The sequence below is a fragment of the Ochotona princeps genome, chromosome 12 (assembly GCF_030435755.1).
Source record: "Ochotona princeps isolate mOchPri1 chromosome 12, mOchPri1.hap1, whole genome shotgun sequence".
NCBI classification, from domain to species: domain Eukaryota; kingdom Metazoa; phylum Chordata; class Mammalia; order Lagomorpha; family Ochotonidae; genus Ochotona; species Ochotona princeps.
Genome location: NC_080843.1, coordinates 42,241,657 through 42,250,233, shown reverse-complemented (window position 1 = coordinate 42,250,233; position 8,577 = coordinate 42,241,657). Strand labels below are relative to the sequence as shown.

The window sequence follows — 8,577 nt, the reverse complement described above, 5'->3', positions numbered from 1 at the left end:
AGTAGGAACAGTCAACCCAGCCTGGCTTTCCCCCGATCCAGCTCACATGAGGCCAACAGGTGTTGTAGCCTGGCCCAGCCAGGTCTGCCTACATCCCAGCTCATGCTCACCAGTGGGAGTGGTGGTCCAGCAGGGGAGCCCCACACAGTCCCCCTACTGGTTTCATTCCCTCCCCTCCTCCTGTCCCGGATCTGTGTGTTGGTTGGACACTGCAGCTGCGTCTGGCATGGCCCACCTCACCTCAGCATTTGCCAGTGGGTGCTGTAGCCTGGCCCGTCCTAGCCTAGCCCACCCCCAATTTCATTTGACGCTGGTGGGGGCTACAGCCCAGCCCAGCCCAATAGGCCCTGAGTACTGTCCCTCATGGGAACTGGCTTGTGTTGTGGCCTGACACAACCTGACTCACTTTCCATTTGGCACTCAGATTCACCAGCAGGTGACATGAACTGGCCCAGGCTGATCCACCCCTGACCTATGCCAAATGTATACCAGTGGGTAGCATTTCCTGCCTGGTCTGGGCTGCTCCCTATTGTGATTCTTTTTTTTTTTTTTAAAGATTTATTCATTTTATTACAGCCAGATATACAGAGAGGAGGAGAGACAGAGAGGAAGATCCTCCGTCCGATGATTCACTCCCCAAGTGAGCCACAACGGGCCGGTGCTGCGCGGATCCAAAGCCGGGAACCCGGAACCTCTTCCGGGTCTCCCACGCGGGTGCAGGGTCCCAAAGCTTTGGGCTGCCCTCAACTGCCCTCCCAGGCCACAAGCAGGGAGCCAGATGGGAAGCGGAGCTGCCGGGACCAGAACCAGCGCCCATATGGGATCCTGGGGCGTTTAAGGCGAGGACTTTAGCTGCTAGGCCACACCGCCAGGCCCCTCCCTATTGTGATTCTTTCGCTCACCTGAAGGGACTGTGTCCTGACAAAGGAGTTGCCCGAGTTCCTGCATCAGAACCCCTCCCAATGCCAGATTTCATGTACACCAGTGGGTTCATGAGCAAGCCCTTCTTAGTCCACCTCCTGTCCTAGCAGAAACAATGGACTTTCCTGACCAGCCTTCTCCCTTTCCAGTTCTTACTGTTGTGTTACAGCCCAGCCAAGCCTGGTCCACACCCAGACACAGTTTACACATGGCTCTGCAGGGGCGGAGGCTTACCTCAGCCTGCCCTATACCTACCCTGGTTCTTGCAAGTACCAGTAGCTGTTGGAGTCTAGTCAAGTCTGGTGCACCCCAGATCTAGTCCACACTTCTGCCAAGCGACATTGCAGTGATGTCCAGACTAGATTGCAATACCCACTACTGCCCTTGTACTCACCAGTGAGAACCAAACCCAGCCAGGGCATCCCTTTTGCTCCCCAACCGGGTCTATTCCCAGCCACAGATCTTGCATGTGCCAGTAGTTGCTCTGACCCAGCTTAGCATAGCCCCTCCCCTATCTTGGCCTTTGCGTTTGGATGTGGTAGCCTGGCATGACCCAGCAGATCCCCAGTCCAAACCCTCGCTGATGGGTGCTAGAACCTGGCCCTGCTCAGTCTTCTCCCATCCCTGGCTCATGCAAACTGGTAGGTGTGGCAGCCTAGCCTCGCATGACCTGAGGTCTAGCCTGGTTTCTGCCCTTGTCAATGAGCTAAAGTTTGCTCAACCCTGCCCAGTCTGCCCTCTTCCAAAACCAACCCTCACACTTGCCAGTGGATAGAGCTATCTTGTCCAGCCTGCTTCACCCCCAGGCCTGAATCACATGCTCACCAGAGGGAACTACAGCCCACCAGGTAGGTTTCCCAACTTCCCCTACTCGGCCCACTACCAGACTCAGATTTCACATATGCCAGTGGGTGCTAGGTCCTTGCCCAGCATAGCTGGCCCCTCCAACTTGGCCTTTGTATGAACTGGTGAATGTAACAGTCCAGCCCACCCCACACCCTGTTTTAGGATGTACATGCGGGTGATGCAACCTGGACCTGCTCAGCCTATTCTCAGCTCCAATGCCCGTGAGTGTTGGCAAATTTCATGGTCACACCTAGCTCAACCCATCACCACCCCAACACTTAAGCTAACCAGCAGGACTTGTATTTCCACAGGGTTTGCCCACATATCCCCCACAGAATCTACTTCTGGACCTGGTTCTCTCGCACACTGGTTAGTGTCATGGCCCTGCCTAATGTGACTCATCCCCTGTTCCAACTCTCAGTCGGGCACTGTGTTCTAGCCCTGCTAGACAGGCCCCCAGTTCTAGCTTTCATGTGTGCTGTCGTGTGGTGCTCATCAATGTTCTGTGCTAACAAGTCCAGGACTCCCATGTGGGCTGGTGCATGAGTCTGACCCATACAGATCTTCATGTCTCTCCCCTCCAAACCACCAGGTTTCAGTCTCCTTGCTTACCTAAAAGTACGGTGGTCCCATCATTTGGAGTCCCTCAAGATATAGTGGACTTATCCATTGAAGTCCAAAGGTGGTAATCCACTCACCCACGTCCTCAGAGCTTGTCGCCAGATGCCCAGCAGGCAAAGCCCAGCACTGTTGGAACCCTAGCTGCCCAGGCCAGGATGGCTTCACCTGCCATTGGACAGCCAGGCCTGGCTGCACCCCTCATCCCACCAGCCAAGAGAGGCCAGTAAGGTTGAGGATCCTGTTTGTGTGCCCCTAGAATATTGTTATTTTTGAAGGAAAGCATATTAAAGATTTTCGCTAAACATAAACCTAATCACAGCTATTTGTTAAACCCGTCCATGATTTTGAGGAACAAACCTAGCCTCTTTAGCTAACTGTGTGAAACTCTTTATGCTCTAGCTACTTTGTATATTTATTTTTCATTTGTTTATTTGAAGATACAGCCAGAGCTCAAACTCAGGCACTTGGACATGGCATGCAGCCATCTCAACCGCTGCACAAAATGCCCACCCTCTGCTGGTCTTTGTAGCTCGTATCTCCACTACTCAACCAGACTGCAACACTTTCGGTTTCCCAAGTTCGTATTGTGTATCTGTGCTGCTCTGCTATCTTTGCCTAGCTGACTCCTACTTCAAACTTCAGATTAAATATCAGCTTCTCACAGAACCATCCCTGTTGCCTAATCTAATGTGACTGCCTACCCTATCAAGTGTTCCAAACACTCATTACTCACCTCTAATTTAGCACTTCACTCATAAAGTCACTTATCCATTTGATCCTGTTAGATGAAAGTTCTTTTGCTTTGGACGGCTTATGCCATCTAATTGGGTATTCCACATGCTTTATCATCGGAGCATGCATACTCACACATACACACACAACACTGCGGAATGAACCACCTTCCTGTGTCACATAGCACAGCATCTTATATATTGTCAAAAACATATATGTTACATTTAACCACAGTTGCTTTAACCTCTTCAACAATAGAAAGCTAATTAATTACCTTTTACTGATATTTAGAAGTTAGGACTTACATCCTGATCTCCCAAACTATAAAATATAATATAAATAATACATTGCTAAGCATAATGCTACAAGGGAGGAATGCTACAGTTAGGACAGTAATTAAAATTATGTGGGAGCTTACAGGAAAAATTGATCATGATTAGGTGGCTCACAGAAGTGACTTTGGCGTGGATCTATAAACCAGGATAACAGCTGGAATGTTGCCTGTTTTCCTCACCACTGAGTCCCCAGCACCCAAGTAGAACCAGGCCCCAGGTGTTTAGGAAGTCGTGGCTTAATGAGGAGTTTCCTTGAGTAAATTCCAGATGGAGGAGTCAGTATAGTTGAGAAAAATTATGAAAGATTTTGAAATGGGTAAAAGATGATGGGATGTCTTGTTAATATGTTTCATTGTCTTTAAACTATCATATAGTTTAATAATATAAAACCTTTATTATGTAACCTAGTAAATTGAAGGAAACTGATAAAGCAAACAATTTTTTAATTTACTCTTTATTTCAATTAGCAATAATTGCGCCTCGGATAAACCTCATTGACTACGACACCGGCACTGCGCAAAGCTACAAACAATTCTTGTTGACAGAAATACAAACTATGCAGGGCAGATGTTTTTTGTTCTTTTTTATTATTATTATTTGAATAGACAGATGAAAAGAGATCTCCAAAGCCTCACAGCAGCCAAGGATGGTAGGGCCAAAGCCAAAAGAAGGGGGGTGCCCAAGAGGGGCACCCTGCAGGCAGCAGGGACCCGGGCATTTGAGACGTCATCTGCTGCTTGCTAGGGTGCAAACAGCAGGAAGCTGTAATTGGACCTGGATCTGGGATTCAAACCAGGCACTATGCAATGGGATGCAGCTTATCCCAAACAGCCATATTGGCCACTGAGCAGAGCCCACCCTACAAATGATTATTGCCTTGTATGTGTTGGAAAGTTGTTCATCTTTTCAACAGATTCACTCCACCATTTCTCATAGTGTGTTTATGTGTCTACCTGGGATTTCCTTTAGTCATTTACAATATCTTACTGGTTCATCATTGATCAATAAATTAAAATGCTGTTATGTATTCAACTTCGTATGTGTATAATGAATCGTAATTCTACTTTTTGAGACTACTTTAGCAATATGAAAAAAAGACAAGTCTGACAGTGCATCTTGGGTAAAACAGATTATCTGTATGAGCTGAAAGAGGAGGTTCCTGGAGGATGTCATGATAAAGAGGCCAGGGGGAGTCAGATCACACAGAGCTAGAAGAAGGCGCCTTTTAGCGAGACAATGTTGGCAGCCACACAAGGTCACAGTGCAGCCTCGATCTCTGAGTTCAAATTCCTTTGGTGAAACCTTGAGCAAATCACCTAGCAGCAGCCGTGCCTCACTTTGCTAAAAAGAACATTACCATTGAACCTACTTTCTGGGAGTGTGGTGAAGGTTGAGTGAGTTAGTAAAATGTAAGATATTTAAAACATTATCTGAGAAGTATAAGTTCTGAAGGAATCATCACTACCATAGTTTTGTTACAGTTCACAGTTTCTCAAATACTTGGAACCAAATATTTTTCAAAATTCAGGATATTTTGAGTATGGAAAAGTAAATGCATATATTGTAGATTGTATAACTCCCTTAGCCAGATCCTAGGACACACCCTGCAATCCAAGACATTAACGTTGCTCCAATAAAATGTATCAATATTTGGATAGACACAGATATAAATAACTTCACATCAGCTCTGCTCAATCGACCTGTCAAATGTTCTGACAAGGTCAAATTTAACCATGAAGTTATGTTATTTCAAAAATTTTCTACTTTCAGAGAATTTTTTTGAATTACAAGTAAGGTTTCTCAAAGTTTCGAGGATTTGAGAATTGCAGATAATTATTGTATTACTTAAGTAAAAAAACAAAAGCAGGATTAATATAGAATTTATAGGGTCCAGTGTGGTAGCCTAGTGGCTAAAATCCTCACCTTGCAGCAGCTGAGAGTGCAGATTCGTGTCCCAGTTACTCCACTTCCCTTCCAGCTCCCTGGTTGTGGTCTGGGAAAGCAGTCGAGGATGACCCAAAGCCTTGGGACCCTGCACCCACATGGGAGACCCAGAAGAGACTCCTGGATCCTGGCTTTGGATCGGCTCAGCTCTAGCCATTGTAGTCACTTGGGGAGTGAATCATCGGACAGAAGATCTTTCTGTCTCTCCTTCTTTCTGTAAATCTGAAATTCCGAGATAAGTAAATAAATAAATAAATCTTTAAAAATAGAATTTATAAGTTGTTCATTAAAGCAAGCTCTTGAATTTGATCAGCTTTCTACTTTTGTCAAACTTTTTAGATTTTTCTTTGTAAAGGCCAAGGAATCATTAATGAGGGAAAGTTTCGTTTATAGATATTCCAGCTAATAAAGTGGAGGAGGAACAATAAAATATTTTCATTTTGCTACCCTTCCCATGACATAAATCAATAGCCCTTACTGTCATTTAAAAACACACAACCAGATATTTTGTGCCTTCTTATGAAATTACCTAGTTTGTCTATGATATAGTTTTGCCAAAAAATAATAAATCTGAATATGATCAAGATTCTGGACCACTTTATGGAAAACTCAGGAACAAAGGACACGTGATATATCTCAAGTCTAGAAAAATCTTGACTGCATGAAACTCGTCAGGACAAATGACCGAATTTCTTCAAAAATATATTGCAAGGGATTTGATTGGGGGAGGACATTACAGACTAAAATAAAAATATGATGCCCACTTGCAGTAAATGGAGCTTGTATTCTGATACAAACAAAATGAAGAAAACAAAGGCTTACATAATTAGAGACATTTCAACACCGACAGGATATAAGCAGCTGCATATGTATGCATATATATATATAAGTGTGTATATATATATATATATATAATATGTGAGTGTGTGTCTTTTGTGGCGTAATGATATCTTTGAAAGCCTTTTTCTTCTGGAGATACATACTAAAATAACAGTGAAAAGACAGTATTTTTATATTTGCTTTAAAATAATCTGGGAGCATGCGGAAAAGAGGGAGGAGGACAACTGAAACAGTGAGTTCTTAACTCCCTAGCCTGGGGCCTTGGTACACGGAGGTGCCTTACACTGGTCTATCTTTAAATGTAGCTGAACGTTTAATAAACAGGGAAAAAAGAAAAGGACATCTTAAGATACATGCATAAAATATAGATTCTATTGTATTTGTGAAGTCTACCACTTTGGATTTAAGTTGGAAAGCATCCTAAGGCATATAAAAGGATATAGATTACTTTCAATAGAAACAGATGAAAACAAATGTATTGGGGTAAAGATTTAAGAATGCACACTTCAGAGGGGAGTACATGAGTTAGGAAAAACATGTAGCACAATATTGAGGAGGACAGATGGTAACAGAATTACCATCAACACCTGACCATGCTAACGAAGCTGACGTTCATCTGTGCAATCTTAGTTTAGTAGAAAGGGACGGGAGCTTCCAGGATTGGTTTGTGTTTGGCCTGTTATGCACCCCCTCCTTTTTTTTTTAGGAGAAAAACAAAAACAAAAAATAAAAACAAAGTTCAGTTGACTATTCCAGGTCACTTAGATGTCTGTGAGAATTATTTAAGAGGAATATAGGCTCATTCATGCCAGCAGGTGGTGCCATTCTTAGTTATATTTTGTTTTCAAGCTAAGAAAAATTTGAGAACTGGTATGAACACATGAAAATTTAAAATGCTACCTTTTCATCCTTCTAAGTCTGCCTCTCTAAGGGAAAAGTTTCTGATAATCAAAAGATTCTTTTGTTTTCCACTTCTTTAGTAAAAGGCGAAAGATTTATACGATCTGAAGAGAAACCAGAGTATGTTTTCCACTTCTTAATCCCCTTATTAAAAGTTTGAATGGGGCCCGGCGGCGTGGTCTAGCGGCTAAAGTCCTCGCCTTGAAAGCCCCGGGATCCCATATGGGCGCCGGTTCTAATCCCGGCAGCTCCACTTCCCATCCAGCTCCCTGCTTGTGGCCTGGGAAAGCAGTTGAGGATGGCCCAAAGCTTTGGGACCCTGCACCCGCGTGGGAGACCTGGAAGAGGTTCCAAGTTCCCGGCATCGGATCAGCGCGCATCGGCCCGTTGCGGCTCACTTGGGGAGTGAACCATCGGATGGAAGCTCTTCCTCTCTGTCTCTCCTCCTCTGTGTATATCTGGCTGTAATAAAATGAATAAATCTTTAAAAAAAAAAAAGTTTGAATGAAAGTGTGTATTAAATTGGGGGAAGGGGTAACAGGTGCCATGTCTGGCTGGGAAGGTGGAAAAAAGAGAGCCCTGAAACAACCCCAGAAGCAGGCCAAGCAGGTGGATGAGGAGGATAAGGCTTTCAAGCAAAAACAGAAAGAGGACCAGAGAAACTCAACTCAAAGAACTGAAAACGGAAGGCCATCGGGGAAGATCCCCTAGGCCGCAAGTGGAATTCAGAAATCTGGCAAAAACTAACCTGTTTCTTGCCTCTGAAGCAATGCTGCCCTTGACCCCATGCCTATCTGAACATTCAGATTCCTGGCTGGAACATTTTTAGCTGCCTGTAGTTAGAATGAAGTGTTACTTTCGAGCCTGTTGTACATTTACAAATAAACTTTTACTGAAAAGAGGGGAAAAACGCACATCAAACCAAACCAAAACAACCAAACAAACAAAACAAGAGTGTATTACATTGATTACATTTTATTTCACTTTGTGGTAAAATACATCTAATTAAAACCCCAACTTGTTGTTAATATTCACACAGTGTGCTATCTCAAGATATGATCAAGTGCTCAAATTCCTGAGACACAGAAAGCCAAATGAATCATTTTTACTTATTTATTTACTTATTTAGTGGGTGAATCTTCATAGTGTGTTATAAGTTGTAGGGTCATGGCTCATGTTCCCAGCGGAAACTTCCCAGGTAAGACCGAAGATTCAAACTTAGCTTGGAACCAGGCTCCACAACCAGTGTGAACTATCCCTGCAAAGCATGTCCAAGGCTGTGGAAACCCTGGTGGCTTCTCTAAGGGAAACTCCTAAATGGACACTACTTATTGGAAATTCCTGCAGAAATTCACAAATGAATCTCTTGTTAATATTTTAAATGCAAAATATTCTCAGAATCAAAAAACAACTGACAAATATCTTTGAGGAAACAAAG

General features: G+C 43.8%; 1 pseudogene; it reads right to left on the bottom strand.

The window, feature by feature from the left end:
- Nucleotides 1-3,848: 3,848 nt before the first annotated feature.
- On the bottom strand, nt 3,849-3,979 carry LOC131481613 (U4 spliceosomal RNA; annotated as a pseudogene).
- Nucleotides 3,980-8,577: the final 4,598 nt, after the last annotated feature.